At 36.7% G+C, this 15,679-nt stretch overlaps 1 protein-coding gene across 7 annotated transcripts in view; it reads left to right on the top strand.

The window, feature by feature from the left end:
* Window positions 1-15,679, top strand: part of Gria4 (glutamate ionotropic receptor AMPA type subunit 4) — a 259,884-nt gene that overhangs the window by 112,352 nt on the left and 131,853 nt on the right. The gene's annotated exons all lie outside the window — the stretch shown is intronic.

Here is a 15,679-nt window from a genome sequence, read left to right as displayed (position 1 = left end):
CAAGTGGCATCAATGACAGAGGGACCAACTTGGTCAAATACTGCTGCTAAATGAGCTGAAGAAATAGGATGCTCCTTGGGGTTAGCCATTTGACAGCCACCAGTGATCTTTATAAGAACACCTTCATTAATGGGGTTAAAAACTAGTTTGAGAGTTTTCAAAAAAGAAAGAAATGCAAGAAAATGAAGAGCAAAAAGTTACAAAAGGAACAGATGTGAGCTGGAGAAAAATTATGATCAAGAGATGAGCAGTTACTACATATTTATAGAGCCCTTGCCATCAAGGACCACTTGAGAGAAAAATAATGATGTGAAGACCAAGGGAAAGTGCTGACAGGAGAGGCCATGCCTGATAGGGCTTAGGTACATGACAAGACCCGGCTGTGGTACTCACTCCTAGGAAGAGAAGAGAAGGTGGAGTATTGGCACCCTGCGTCAGATGCCTGCTTGGACACCATGATTTAGAAGTTAGCTTCTAAAGGCTTCACTTTTTAGGTGAAACAGGAAGTCCATCTGCTGAAATTGTAGGACTGGAAAAGTTGAGGGATAGGAAAGAATTGTTTAAAAAGTATCTGTGAGAACAAGAATGAGAATAGAGTAGAAAAATAGAGGATGATTACTAGATATCATTTAGAATTGAAAAGGAGACTATTTGGCATGGCTGTGGGTTTTTCTCCAGCAACATTCAGCTATACAGATGCAGGCTCCAAGTGATGAGAATTGAACTGTAAGCTGGGTTAGAATTTTACCAAATGAATGTGATAAATTGGAGAGTGGCAGAGTAGTTATGTGCAAGCACTGCTGTAATTACTCATGAATTTAAAGCTGAGTTAGGAAGCAAGCAAACACATAAGGACAACGAGGGCCAGAATAAAAATAGCAGGAACAGTGGGTGGGTATTTCTTAGGGAGTAGAGGGACTTTCAGTGGATGGCTCAAGAGAGTCAGAAGGACAGAAAATGAATTTCAAAAGATGGGTGATTAAACTGAAGACTGTAGAAGGGTTTACAGAATTTGCCACAGTGAAGTATAACCACGGGAGTCTATAGCTGCATTGTGAAAGGTGAAATCGGGATGAGTGGCAGAGGGAACAAGGCTGCTTGTTCTGGGAGGGGGAGAAGGGGTTACAGGAGAGAGTGGTGGAGGTTTTGAGTCTGAAGAGTGCATACTGTATGTATTTGTGTGAAGAGATATGTTCAAGTGAAAAATCCTTGTTTAAGAAATAGATGCTAATAAAAATATGTGCAGGAACAAACACAGATTAATCAAGAAGAAATTGTAATGAGCAAGCATTGTCAAAGACAACATTAGTATTCTCTTACATTTCAATTTTTAAGTGGCTTCTGAAATGTAGAGGAATAAATTAACCAAGTTTGCTTCCACAGGTGAACTTTGTCATTTAGAGTTCACAATCACAAAACATTATATTAAATTTAAGTAGATATCTTTTAATAGATCAGTATCACATTAAGAAATCAGTCAGGAATGAAATCAATGACTATCATATGAAACTTTGCATGGTGTGAACAAGAATAAAATTAATTCTTGAGACAACTTCTTTAGAATAAAAATTACAACATAAGTAATAAGTCCTAATAAATACTAATGAAATTTAGCTATTTCCTCAGAAAAAGCCAAGAAGAGAAAGCTTGGAAGATGAAACTGAGGATATAACCATGATTTGGGAAACCAAAATTTCATTTCTTAAAACTGAAAAATAGGGAAAAAAGAGAAAGGAATGTCATTGAAAATATTTAAGTACTTCTATTAATTAAAATTAATATAATTTAGAAATGCATAATATTAGAATCTTCCATGTCAAGTCAATAAATCCCAGGATAGCAAATGTTAAACACCCGAAAATATGGTTATCTGTATTTGGGGTAACTCCAATCAAGACTAAAGAGCTAGAACAAACCAGGAAACATGAAAAAATGAAATATGTAGTTGTAATAACTGTTACTTTTCAGAGTCCAGAGTGCTAACAGTTATACAGTGGAACACTATTACATTTTTGAATGACAAATGACAAACTTAAAAGAAACATTTGAAATATTCAAGAAAAAATGAATTCCATTCACTTGTCACTCAACATTTTTGTTTCTACTGAATTACTGTTCTTCCTGGGGAGAATTTTTTTTCAAGTATAAATTTTGAATTACAACTAATAATATAGTCATTGTTGCTGAGCCCAAAATAGGGAGGGGAAAAAAACTATGATTTTTACTCAAAATGAGAAACAAACCCTTTCTAATAATAATTGTAATGAAACTGGGATTCTCAGCTAGACATTATTCTTATGATCTCAGGAATGCAGTCTAAATAAAATCTTTGTAACACTGACACAACAGCACTTAGAGATGAGCAGTGCCATCTCTAAGACCTGCAGACCAGTGATATCATGAGGCAAAGGTGAAGGAAAGGCCAGCATCTGGGCTCTCAGTTCAAGGAAGAAAAGGCAGGCAATTTGTAGAGATTCTGGGAAGGACTGAGTTCACAGAGCCCAAGATGGTCGTACAGGCGGCAGGGGATGTGACAGACAGGTACAACTATAAGGAGAAGGCATCCATTTAGTCGGTGACCCCAGACAAACTTACAAACTCAGGACTAGGACTTCTAGGGCCAGCAGTGGAAGAATGAAGCACAAATACAAATTAGACAGAGGAAGTCGAGACTTCAAGAACCCATCTGCTGGGAGATCTCCAAAATCAGCCAGGGTGGTGATTCTGGGTAACGAGATGTTGAAATCGATCGTCCTGTGCATTCCTGTGCAAACACTGAGGCAACCACACCAAAAAAACTAACGTTTTTTTGAAAGTGAGAGGTTGATATAAAATTTATCAAGCTGATGGCCCCCATAAACAAGCTGGATTTGCCATCCTCATATCAGATAAAATAGACTTCAAACTAAAATTAGTGAGAAAAGACAAAGAAGGTTATTACATATGAATAAAGGGATCTCTCTTCCAGGACATAACCATCCTAAATATCTACACACCTAATCTTGGAGCACCAAACTTCATCAAGCACACTTTACTTTCACTAAAACTATACATAGATCGAAACACAGTGATTGTTGGTGACTTTAACACACAACTCTCATCTATGGACAGATCAACCAGGAAAAAACAGAGAAACCTCAGAATTGAATAACTGTATACACCAACTAGATCTAACAAACATCTACAGATTATTCCATGAAGCATAATCACAATATACGGGGTTTTTTTTCAGCAGCACATGGAACATTTTCCAAAATAGGCCACATTTTAGGGCATAAAACAAACCTGTGCAGATTCAGGAACATGAAATTATCCCCTACATTCTCTCAGACCACAAGGGCATCAAATTGGAGCTGAATACCAGTCTCCACCAGTGAAAACCCTTTAATTCATGGAGATTGAACAACATATTGTTGAATCACCAATAGGTCATAGAAGGCATCAGAACAGAAATTCAACAGTTTATGAAATTTTAAAAAAAGAAGCACACAAATACCAGCTCTTTGAGACACAGCAAAGGCAATACTCAGAGGAAAATTTATACCTCTGAGCGCTTACATTAACAAACTGGAAAAATCGCATACCGACAATTTAATGTTACACCTTAAGCTCTTGGAAAAAAGAGCAACAAACCAACCCCAATCCCAGTAGAAAGAGGCAAATTATTAAAAATCAAATTAAATGGAGTCCAAAAAACAAATCAAGGAGTTGGTTCCTTGAAAAAATTAACAAAATTGACAGACCCCTAGCAAATCTTACCAAAAAAGAAGGGAGCACACCCAACTAAACAAATCACAGATGAGAATGTTAATCTCACGACAGAAATTACCAAGATCCAGAGCATCATGAGGGAATACTTTTCAAACCTTTATGCCAACAAATTTGAGAATCTAGAAGAAATGGATGAATTTCTAGCCAATATTAACATACCCACAGAGAACCAAGAAGAACTAATCCAAATAAAAGACCTATTTCAAGCATGGAAACAAAAATGGCAATAAGAGACTTTCCGTCCAAGAAAAGCCCAGGGCCAGGCGAATTCACAGCTGAATACTATAAGGTCTTCAAAGCAGAGCTCACACCAATACTCCTCAAGCTCTTCAACAAAATCAAAAATGAAGGCTGTTTGCCAAACTCATCTACGAAGCCACCATAACCCTCATCTGAAAACCAGACAGAGACGCATCCAAGAAAGACAACTATAGACCCATTTCTTTTATGAACATTGATGTAAAATTTCTCAACAAAATACTGGCCAAGCATCTTCAGCAACTCTTAAAAAAATTATATACTATGATCAAACAGGATTCGTCACAGGGATACAAAGCTGGTTCAACATACGCAAGTCAATTAATATAATTCAACACCTCAACAGGAACAAGGACAAGAATCATATGATTGTCTCAATAGATGCAGAAAAGGCATTTGACCAGATTCAGTAGAGCAAAACCTAGATACATAAGGCCATTTAGTATGACACTAAATGAAAGGACCTCCAGAATATAGAAACAAAAGCCATATAATGAGTGATTGTTGTCCTTAATGTACTATGTTATGTCTCATATCTGTCCCTTGTTATCTCATATTGTTACAGTATTTTAACTTGTTATCTGATATATTGTATCTATGCTTATGTGGTTATTTGAAATAGGATAGGGAAAGGGGGGAAACAAGATGAGGTGTGGGGGTTGGGGGAGGGAAATGGGGACCAAGACATGAGAAAGGGTATCAATGTTTGTGAAGTAATGCACCTTCTATCTGGCGAATATAACATAAGCCTTCTATTAATTACAATAAAAAATATATGAAAAAAAACCTGAGGCAGCCACATGCAGCTTCGAACCATCTGAGTTATAGGTACTGTAAAATGGAAGGTATAATCAAAAACAAAATCAAAGCCTCCAAATCAGGTTTCTTTTCAGTGAGAGAACCCAGATATCAAAATGGAGAAAGAAGTAGATAATTGAATCTGGGGGCAAAAATGAGGAAAATAATTTTATATGTCATGAAAGTGATTTCTAGTCCTTACCATTTGTTAGTCTATTACAATAAGTAGAATATTTCCTTTTCAATTCAACAATCTAGTGAATTTTGAAAGATGCTGCCTGAACAAATGATAATATATTATCCACCATAATTATTTTTCCTTATAAGGATATTGAATACCATCTATATATGTATATATAGAACTGTTTGCTAACCAAGCTTGTGTCATTTAAATATCAATATTTATTTTCACTCTTTTTTCAAGGTAGATTACCAACAACTATATTTAAAGTGATTCTAGGCTTATTACACGTGTAGAGAATATAAACAGATATTATATATTATGATGTTATATGCACACCTCAAGCACAACATACACTTGCTGATGACTACTACAATATAACTTAAATACATCTTCAGTTTACCTCTGATCTTATATCAGAGTGTCTAAGGCTTGACATTTTCCATCAAGTACTTCCTGTGAAAAAATAATCCTTTACTAAGTCACAGGAAAACTAGGTTGATATATGTGTGTGTTACCATGTTAATATCAGTATGTTCAGTGTACATTTTAAAAGACATTATTTTCATATACTTAACTGGACTATGTAAGGATCTTTTCATTTCCAAAACAGAATCTCTTTTTTTTCTGGGTTTTTTTCTTTTTTTCATATTTTTTATTGTAATTAATAGAAGGGTTACATGATATTTGCCAGATAGGAAGTGCATTAATTCACATACATTGATACCCTTTCACATGTCTTGATCCCCATTTCCCTCCCTCCCACTCCCACCCCTCATCTTGTTTTCCCCCCCTCCCTATACAATTTCAAATAACCAAATACAAATATATCTGATATATCAGGTAACAAAGTGGGATACTGTAATAATATGAGATAACCAAGGGACAGCAAAAGAGATGAGAGATAACATAATACATTAAGGACAACAGTCATTCATTATATGGCTTTTGTTTCTATACCCTAGAGGTCCTTTCATTTAGCGTAATAGTATATGGCCTTATGTATCAAGGTTTTGCTCTATTGCTAATCTCTGCTAGGAGAGCCCAAGGTTTCTACTGATTATAACAAATGAGGGAAACCATTGAGCCTAAGTTCCTTTGAGTCTGGCTTACTTCACTTAATATGATTTTTTCTAAGTCTTTCCATTTCCTAACAAATGGGGCGATGTCGTTCTTTCTGACAGCAACATAGAATTCCATTGTGTATAAATACCACATCTTGTTGATCCACTCATCAACTGAGGGACATCTGGGTTGGTTCCATATCTTTGCTATGGTAATTAGTGCTGCAATGAACATTGTTGTGCTAGTGGATTTAGTATGTCCTTGTTTCTGGATGATTGGGTAAATGCCAAGTACTGGAATTGCTGGGTCATAGGGGAGCTCTGTGTTTAGTCTTTTGAGGAACTGCCATACTGCTTTCCATAGTGGTTGAACAAGTTTGCACTCCCACCAACAGTGTAGCAGTGATCCCTCCTGGCCACATCCCCTCCAGCATCTGTTGTTATTAGTTTTCTTCATCCTGGCCATTCTAACTGGAGTGAGGTGGAATCTTAAAGTTATTTTGATTTGCATTTCTTTTATGACCAGAGATGCTGAGCATTTCTTCATGTGTCTATAGGCCATTTTTGTTTCTTCTTCAGAGAAGACTGTCTTTAAGTCTTTGGCCCATCTTTTAATGGGATGGTTGTTACTTTGGGGATTAGTTTTGGAGTGATTCAATTTTTTGAGCTGTTGATATATTTTAGATATGAGGCCTTTGTTTGCTGTATGTTTGGTGAAGATCTTCTCCCACTCTGTAAGCTTCCTAGTTAATTTACTAGCTATGTCCTTTGCCATACAAAAGCTGTCCAGTTTAATGCAGTCCCACTTATCCAGCCTTTCTCTGGTTTGTTGTGATTCTTGGTCCTTATTAAGAAAGTTTTGACCTGTGCCAAGGAGGCCTAGTGTATCTCCTATTCCTGCTTGTAAAGTTTTCAGTGTGTTGGCTTTACCTTGGAATCTTTGATCCATTTGGAGTTAATTTTAGTGCAGGGTGACAAAGAAGGATCCAACTTTAGTTTTCTGCAGGTGCTTAACCAGTTCTGCCAGCACCACTTGTTGAAGAAGCTATCTTTCTTCCGTTCTATTTTTTTGGCTCCCTTGTCAAAGATTAGGTGGCCATAGGTCTGTGGTTTAATATCTGGGTCCTCAGTTCTATTCCATTGATCTTCAGGCCTGTTCTTGTGCAAAACAGAACCTCTCTTGAAATGAACAAGTTCTTACAAAAAGAAAAGGAGCTATAATTACCTATATATTACACAGACAAAGACTGAAGCTGTGAAACTTTAGATTCTTTAGCTCTGTGAAACCTGAGTTCTCTCTGTGGATGACCATGTTATGTTCTCATGTTATCATATGTACATCTTCAGTATGCCAAATACATATACATAGTACAATAATTTATATGTGTGTGTCTTATATATGACCACATTGTCCCTCATAAAGTTTAACAGAGGTTATTTATTAGACATATTAATGTGAAAAATAAGTTACCATGAAAAGTTAATTATTTGTTTTAACTGCATTGAGGCATAATTGAAGTAATTAAATCAATAGGCTCTTCTGAGCCGTAGTTGAGATCAATGTTCATGAATAACTAAAAAAAATTAAAGTGCTATTTCCATCATAATTCCATTTTAATTAGGTAAGGAGAACACACACATTGTGTACCCACCAGATAAAGAACACTCCACAAGCTCCTAATGAGCTTCATGCGGGGTTCAAAATTGTAAAGACCTGGGCCCTGGACTCAAGCAAGCTAGTAGAAGCCATACTGACCAAAGGAGACTACAATGGTTATTAATATCTTGAAGGTGAAAGTTACAATTGAAATCAACGTCTCTCTCTCCCTTGCCCCTCCCCCTTCATTTTGGCCATTTTTAGATTTAAAAAATGAGTGTGGCCTAGTGTTGCAGTGCTTACCTAGCATGCAAGAAGCCCCGAGTTTGATTCCTGAGTACCACAAGCACAAAAAAAGCTGGAAGTGGTGCTGTGGTTCAATTGGTAGAGTGCTAACCTTGAGCAAAAGTGCTCAAGAACAGTCCCCAGGCCCTGAGTTGAAGCCCCAGGACTGGCAGAAAGAAAGACAAAGAAAGAAAGAAAGAAAGAAAGAAAGAAAGAAAGAAAGAAAGAAAGAAAGAAAGAAAGAAAGAAAGAAAGAAAGAAAGAAAGAAAGAAAGGAAGGAAGGAAGGAAGGAAGGAGAGAAAAGAAAGACAGCCTGTTACATATACCTGAAATATTATTATTAAATGCATTGCTACCTGCCTGTGCTTGATGTTAGACCTAGAGTGCAGATTGGTAATCTAATGCCTCACATTTAACTACATACATTGGAAATGTTCAGTAAGCATCTTAATAGAGTCATATGATACAAGCTTTCAGAATGATATCACTTAGCGCTGGAGGAATATACACCCAATTACAGGAAGATTACAATTTAAACTGCCTTTAGCTTTGCCTAGTAAGTAAACAACTTTATGACACACATGGTTATACTCCCATTAAATTAATACATACATAAATATATGCATGCACACACACACACAAAACCTTCGGGAAATAACATTTCCATAACCTGCTCCAAAAAATTAAAATTCCCTCTGCAATGATCAGTTGAACATGAAATTTGTATGATAAAAGAGAAAATTGTGTTTTGGCCTAGAAAAATGACCACTAACCTGAAGCGGTTTTCATTCAGATTTCTAACCAAGTGGATAGTAAATATATCATAGGTTAAAAACAAGTTGATTGTGAAGGAAGTCAATATTATAACCATGAACAGACGTGATATGGATGAGTTCCCAGATTTGGAGGGCCTGCTGGTCACTTGATGTGCCTTCAATTCTTTAACCACTCCTGCTCGCATGGGTGGAAAGTATACTTTACTTGAAAACTATTATGTGAAAGCAGTTGATGAAATGTATTTGATGTGAAGATCATTGCAAAAATACTTTCAATTAAGTAACTAGAGCAGTTTGCCTTTAGCTAAGGAGAACATAAAAATGACTATTAAAATTAAACAGCCCCTTCTTGATACATGTGACTAAGTAATAGAAACTTTTACTTAAGAAACTCTCCATCCTTCCTTGAAAGCAAAGATAGCTAATCTCAAAGACTCAACTTCCTCAGACATGGAATTTCATGATTTGAAAGGATATTTGGTTGGATTAAGAATTTGAATTTGGGGGCCAGGAGTTTGGCCTAGTGGTAGAGTGCTTGCCTAGCATGCACGAAGACCCAGGTTCAATTCCTCGGTACCACATACATAGAAAAAAGCCAGAAACGGTGCTGAGGCTCAAGTGGTAGAGCTCTAGCCTTGAGAAAGTCCAAGGACAGGCTCAGGCCCTGAGCTCAAGCCCATGACTGGCAAAAAAAAAAAAAAAGAATTTGAATTTGGTTGTTAATACACTCTATATGAACAGTGTTATAACTTACTTAAACCAGCCTTTCCAATAACCATTTCTATAATGCCAATCGTAACTTGATTTTTTCATGGGAATGAATAAGCAAACACAGAATCAAGGAAACTATACTGTAAACCATCTACATTAATTAATGAATGTGATTCATCAGTAAAAAGATTGATAATGTAGTAAAAAAAAAATCAGAGTAAAAAGGTCAGTGATCTAATAAGACAGCCCACTCCTGGTTAAGAGCAAAAACATGACCAATTAAGGGTTTAAAATAGCATTTGAATTAGTCAAAATCCTCCAAATCCCTAAATGGGGTAAACCTCAGGTATAAAAGAAACCAAATCGAATGAAAACAGTTACATAAAGATAATCCCTGTCACCAACCAAATATGAAATAATGCAAAAAACACAAAGGATTTCCATTAAATAAATGACTAAATTAAAGCAATACAAGTGAAAGGCCAAATGGGAGAATTCTGGAATGCTAAAGGTTAGGGTAGCTGATCCGCTGCACTTCCCTCTGGCTCTGGACTTACTTGACCAGAGTAATTGCTAATGGCTTAGGAGGTTATTCCATGCACAGACATTTACATTTTAGTACAGATTTGTGAAACTTTAAAAGCCTGCCCGACGCAAAGTGTATATTCCATTATTAAGTGGCAGAATGTCAAACTCTCTTTAAGGTTATTTGGTGGCAAAGAGCTTTCCTTAAAGAATCCATAAAATTGGCTTAACTGGAAATCAAGGGCCTGACACAAGAATTCCATTTAATCAAGATACTTAGGAGAAAACTGACATTATTTAAGGAGCATTATCTAAGAAGGTGAGGTGCAGAGGATTTAGAGGCACTGAAACAGTGAACCAAAGCAATTTGGTTGCAGAAGAGAACTACAAAGCTAGCCTGCTTTTTATCCCAACTAAAGTAATCTGTGTTTCTTTGCCTCTCTTTTGACCAATAATTATAGGATTTATCTTTAAGTTAAAATAGTTAGGCTCCTGTTTAAGTAAAATGATCTCCTCACAGTTAAGTGGTACAGGTCTAATTATACTTCCCTGTGAACAATGGGAATGAGAAAACAAAATTGGGGAAACAAAGCTGAGATAATATATTTGATAAGCTGATATCTAGTCAGACCAGGGAGAAAAGGACCAGGACTGCAAAAATCACAGAACATGCCAGAAAGCTTTAAACATGGAAGAAACCATTTCCTATGTCCAGAAATCTTGGTTGAAATCAAACTTAGAAGAAAAAAAAAAGAAATCGGTATCCCCTTCTTCACTGATTTTCTTTGCCAGATTACAAGCATATCTGGATGTTCTAAGAGAATGCATCTTACAGAATTCTAGAATTGGAGAAAATAAGCAAGGTTTAGGCATTGGCAGTAGTAGGAAAGCAGGCAGTGAAAGAGTTCCACAGACTGAATGCAGCATGGAAGGGGGTAGGGACAGTGAGTAGTTGTTGAAGAGGATCGCCATAAGAGGAAGTTAGTAGGTAATACTAAACAATAAAAATAGTCTTTAAATTCATGGTGCTTAGTTATGTATTTGAAATATAATCAACTAAAAAGCCATCAAAAATAATTCTGAGAGTTCCAAGTGTTTACCTCTAAGGAATGAAAACTGAGATTAGAAAGATACATTTTTGTTTCTGGTCTTTGAAGAACTAATTGTCTTGTTAAAACTGAATACATGTACAACTCTGATTTACTTTAACAGTTTAGTATAATGTCAGTTTCTACTCATTTGATTTATAGACTTAGGAGAGACCTATATATGGCCAATTTTAGTATTTTTCAAGTTCTGCAAAGCTTTTTGTTGTCGTTTCTATCACTATTGAGTTTCTGCTCATTATTACTCAAAAACTCTGGTTATTCTTTAAGATTCTTTATTCCATCTTACAATCAGATAACTTTGCACACAGATTTTTCTTGATTCTGTGCATGCTTCCATCATCTTCTGGATATCTTATATTTATGACCTATTAGTCTTCAAGTAATGTTTAGTACCCATTACGTTCTGTTGACAGTATGTATCATCTTCCCTATGATCATGCACACATAATATAGACATGTGATTCAACTAACAGTAGAGTCTTTAAAGCTCATGGCTGCAGGGTGAAGCCAGCTGCATTCAAAGGTGTGTGGTAGAGCCCATAACTCCACAGTGCTCACTCAGGTCCATTTGGATACACATTTGTTTCTGTTGTGTTTGGTTTTCTGGAGCGTTCCCCATAGTTCTTGTAGTGAGGCAGAGTGAGTGAGATGTACTGAGCACATGTGAGGATATCAGTAACACGGGACACACAGGCTGCATGACACATTAAAACGATGTGTTCATTAAGTTCATTGTGTAGTACTATAGCAGTTTTGCTTTATATATTTTATTAATAATTTTTACTTCATTGTAATAAACCAACTTGAATATACACATTGGCAATAACTATATGGAAATATATTTTTCATTGTATTTTATTGTCAGGGTGATGTATACAGGGGTTACAGTTATATTTGTCAGGCAGTGGATGCGTTACTTCTTGAACATTGATACCTCTTCTCCTATTTTTCTTTAAAAATAAATACTGGTTTTTGTACGTCAGGGTCTCACATACTTCCTAGGTCTCAAACACTTAAGCTACTCTAGTTTTGTTTTCCTTTGCATTCTTATTTTACAATACTTTTTCCTATTTTTCATTTGCATTTAATTTTTGAAGATTTGTTATTAAGACAGAAATACACATTCATTAGACAGGTTGAGCCTATTCAAGGATCTGCAGGAGTCTAGAACCCAACACCCCACTGTTTCCAGGGACACACACACCATCTCCTAAGGTATCAAGGCCTTCTTTTGCAATATTTCTTGCAAAAGATATATTACTGTCAACATTGTGCTTATAAGCAAACTAAAATATCAATACAAGTATAATAAACCAAATTTATAAGCCAGGAACACACTTTATCTTCTTCATTGGGTATTGTGTGTGATATATGTGGTGTGTTCACACCAGTAGCATCACAGATATGAGTGAATTCTAACTCTGCAGGGTTACTGTGGTCACAGTGTCATGAGGCTGCAGCAGTTTCTCATTGTTATAAATTTATGAGACCATCATTTATCATCGACCAAAACATCTTTATGCTAAGCCTGACTATATTTCACTTTCCAATTTCTTGGTCCCTTCTTTTCACCCTGTCTTGTTTGATTTAAAATTTAATGGCTGTTTCTAAAATATTTCTTTATAAGCTATTAATCTAATTATCAACAGCCATTCTCCTGTACATTTTCTGGTCTTGTCCCTCTGTCTGTGCTTGTGCAGAAAATCTTTTCCCACAGATCCAGTCTCATTGTTCTCTGTGTATTCATCCATGAGTTTGATTTGGTGAACTTCGCTGTGAGTTTCAATCAATCTTTAAGGGCTGTATTTAAATCCACTCCCATGGTCCTAGTTGAAATAGGAATACCAATTCTATGTAGGACAATAGCGGGGAAATAAAAGATAAACAATGAAAGATAACTTTTTATTCTTTCACTTCCTGTATGTATTAGGCTTTTAGTAGTTTTCTCTCTAAACTCCAAGTTGGAGTGGAAACTGGAAATTAATGCAAGTCACAGATCCATTTTCACTGGGGAAAAAATCATAGAACTTGTAATCATCCTTATTCTTTTTATTAGTGTTGTTTCATATGATGTATTTTAATATGGAATGGTACAGGTCTTTGAGAAGACCTACAGTTTACTCCTTTTTCCTAGAAGATGTAAGAAGTAGCTGGCAGATAAACATATTTAAACAAGGTTAAAAGGCAATCTTGAATATATTTTTGATCCAAGTTTAGCTTCCACTGAAATATTAATAAATGCCCATTGCCCATTTGTTTTAAAAGTAGTAAAATACATATTCAAGCAATAAAGCCCTAAACTACAAAGTAACTTTTCATCTAAAAGTTGGTGGCTAAAAGTAAAACGTAGTAGCAAATGGAGAACAAAAATATTAAATTTATGACAGTTTAACAAGTATACAATTGAATGAATTGTAAGGAGAAACAGAAAGCCTCACCAATTTATTAAACAAATTATCGCAAAGTTATTTACTCAGATGACCAAATAAATGGAAAATTAGAACAGTTAATATACCGAGTAGTTTTCAGAACAATAGCAAGGATGTACAGATAAGGTTTCTTTAAATTATTATTATTAATCCAGCTTTCTCTATCAGCCGCATTGATCCATCCCTGTTGACCTTAGATGGCTTGCAATTTGCTTCACTGACAGTTTTCATCTGTCCAGCATGGAGTTTAGCTCGAGGCTCCCTTGTGAATACATCGTGTCTCCTTGGGACCTAAACAAATATCCATATGTTCTTATTTTCTACCTGCAATGAGAGCACTGAGACAGGTCAGGAAGAGAAAACAGCTCCATGATAAATGGGAAGTACTATATAATTGACCATTACCGTGTATCCAAAAAAAATTAAATTCAAAAGGAGCAGACTCATTCTGCACAAAAGAACAAGTTCTGTTTGTTACTACACTGCTGGCTGATGAGTTATCATAACAGCCTGGCTGTGGGTGGCAGTTGAAGTCATTTAATTTGGTTCTGGTTTGGAAGGCAGCTTGGCAATGGTTACCTGCTTGCTGTTCCCTGAGAGGAAGAGGAAGAGTAGGAGAAATAGATTTCGATCTGACTAAGAGCCGGGTCAGCACTTCTCTCCTTAGCCATCTGGCCACTGCTAGAGATGACCTACAGTATTCCTGCAGTGACAAGTGCATGCAGGTCAGTCTAGGGCACTTGTCTCAGTGAAATCTCATCATTAAAACTTTCCCATCGGGCACTGGAAGGGAAGGATGTGTAGTTCTGTCAATCAACCTAACCCCGAAGTCAGGGTGGACTGGTGGCTGGGGATCAAGGAGCTTTTGCTGAAGGTACCTGACCTTGAGGCAAAGCTGAGCCTCCAAGTATTAATATCCCCTCACTAGAACCTTCCAGAATGTACAGCTCCTAAAGATGAACGTGAGCCAATTCTAGTGTGCATAATTGACAAGAAAAACCTAAAATATTTGCAAGCTGCTTTTCCAGAATTACTTCCATGAGAAAATGGCAATTGTCTGCAAGTAGGTAAACATTTTTTTAAAAATATTACTGCTTACTCTCTTTATGGCTACCATTGCTGTAGCTAAACCTGGCACACATCGTAGTGCTGCTTGTAAAGCTGTTTGTTTCACAAATGATATGCAAGGTGAGCTCTTGTCTGTTTGGGAAGGACAGGGTGAGGAATGAGTTCACTGAGAAGTGACAGTTGCCTCTCTACAGGAAGACAACCCTCTCTTTCCCCAATTATAAAATTAACCATGCAGCAATTCTTCAGGCAGTTGAAGGAGAAAGGAAAGCTGGCATTTAGTAGGTGAGAGAAGTAAATTAAATACATGACTTTCCGAGTTCCTTCACCCATCTTAGATTGTGAAAGAGATAGATAGAAATGGAATTTTTATTTTTTGCAACCCATCTGGAAGGCAGGGGCAGAGAAAGACCTTTAAGCTACCTAGCTACCTCTTTTGTTCCTTTTTTTCCCTTTCTCCCCATCTCCCCAGTTCTTTTTGGTGTGCCAAGCCTCAAATGTCACGTCCCCAAAGGCAACCTCTTGTGGAGTCGTTCGAGAGAGAGAGCCCCAGCCTGGCAGAGTACAAAGGTTGATGGCAAGTGCTCAGGCTGGAGAGAGCTTTTCTTTAATATCCACCTATGAATGAGAATATCATTACTGGTATATATTTTCTCATCTTTAAAAAGTGACTCAAATTGTGCTTCCTGAAAATAATGTAAGGCACACAGTTCAATTTGAATTTCAAATGCACAATAAATAAGTCTTTGGGGGGGAGAATGTTACAAGTTTGACACAGAATAGATTCCAAAATTATTTGTTTGCCTAAAATTCAAGTGTGATCGAGTGCCTTGCAGTTCTGCTTGCTCTGTCTGGAAGCCTTCATAACAGGCCATCGTACAAACCTAAGTGTGACTGGGTATTTGTGCTCATCTTCCTGAGAAGTGTGCTCTCTGGGCCAGAATTCCAATGGTTGTCATAGAATGGTGTGTGCTCCCTCCATGTTACCGACCCCTTTTCCCACTTTCTCTGCTCCTTGTCCAGCTTTTGAGGATGGAACCTTGTGTACAAATGTAGAGTAAGAGACGATATTATAGCCAGGCACTAGTGGCTCACGCCTGTAATCC

This window comes from Megascapheus bottae, chromosome 27, assembly GCF_031878675.1.
Source record: "Megascapheus bottae isolate mThoBot1 chromosome 27, mThoBot2.hap1, whole genome shotgun sequence".
In the NCBI taxonomy this organism is placed as follows: Eukaryota; Metazoa; Chordata; class Mammalia; order Rodentia; family Geomyidae; genus Megascapheus; species Megascapheus bottae.
This window is presented reverse-complemented; position numbering and strand designations above follow the sequence as displayed.